The following is a 1,318-nucleotide window of genomic DNA, read 5'->3' on the forward strand; positions in this document are numbered from 1 at the left end:
GACACTTAACTTTGGACCTAACATACGCCCCATTCTGGAGAATGCAATGTGCACTTGAGAGGAAGGTATGTGCTGTCATTGGTGGTCAGGGTATTCTGTATATGTTTGTTAGATTTGGTTGGTTGATTTTATTGCTTAAGTCTTCTGTTTCCTTACTTATCTTCTGTCTGGTTGTTATATCCATTACTGAGAACAGATTATTAAAGCCTCCAACTATCATTGTACTATTACTCTCTTCGATTCTGTCAATTTTTAGTTCATATATTTTGATGGTCTGTTATTATATGTGAAAATGTTTATAATTGTTGTATCTTCTTGATGCATTGAATCTTTTATTAATATATGACATTCTTGTTTTTCTCCTGTAATTTAAAAAAAAAAATTTAATTCTATTTTGTCTGGCATTAATAGCCACTCTTCTCTTTTTGTTACTATTTGCATAGAATATCTTCTTCTGTTCTTTCACTTTCAACCTATTTGTTTCTGGATATAAAGTGAATATCTAGTAGGTAGCATAGTTGAATCAAATTTGTTTTCTTTTTAATCTGTGGATTTTTTATTTGTTTGCTTTTTTGTTTTTTTGTTTGTTTGTGTTTGAGACAAGATCTCACTCTGTTGCTCAGGCTGGCGTCCAGTGATACAATCACAGCTCCCTGCAACCTCTGCCTCCTGGGCTCAAGTGATCCTCCCACCTCAGACTCCCAAGTAGTTCTGACTACAAGCACAGACCACCTCACATGGCTAATTTATAAATATTTTGTAGAGATAGGGTTTTATCATGTTGCCCAGGCTGGTAATCTTTGTTTTTTTAGTTGAAGATATTAATCCATTTATATTTAAGTTTTAATTTTAATTAATTTATTTTCAGTCCTAAAATTTCCATTTAGTTATTTTATACATCTTCTATTTCTCTGCTGAGGCTTTAAAAAAAATGTGCTTTAAGTGTGTTTGTTACCAGGTGTGGTAGCTCATGCCTGTAATCCCAGCACTTTTGGAGGCTGAAGCGAGCAAATCATGAGGTCAGGAGATCGAGACCATCCTGGCTAACACGGTGAAACCCTGTCTCTACTAAAAATACAAAAAAAAATTAGCTGGGTGTGGTGGTGCGTGCCTGTAGTCCCAGCTACTCAGGGAGGCTGAGACAGGAAAATTGCTTGAACACAGAAGGCGGAGGTTGCAGTGAGCCAAGGTTGCACCACTGCACTCCAGCCTGGGAGACAGAGTGACATTCCATCTCAAAAAAAAAAAAAAAAAAAAAAAAAAAGGTGTGTTTGTTATTGTTTTTTGAAGCATTTTTATCATTTCTTTTTAAAAACCT

The sequence above is a fragment of the Gorilla gorilla genome, chromosome 9, assembly GCF_029281585.2.
Source record: "Gorilla gorilla gorilla isolate KB3781 chromosome 9, NHGRI_mGorGor1-v2.1_pri, whole genome shotgun sequence".
Classification (NCBI taxonomy): Eukaryota; Metazoa; Chordata; class Mammalia; order Primates; family Hominidae; genus Gorilla; species Gorilla gorilla.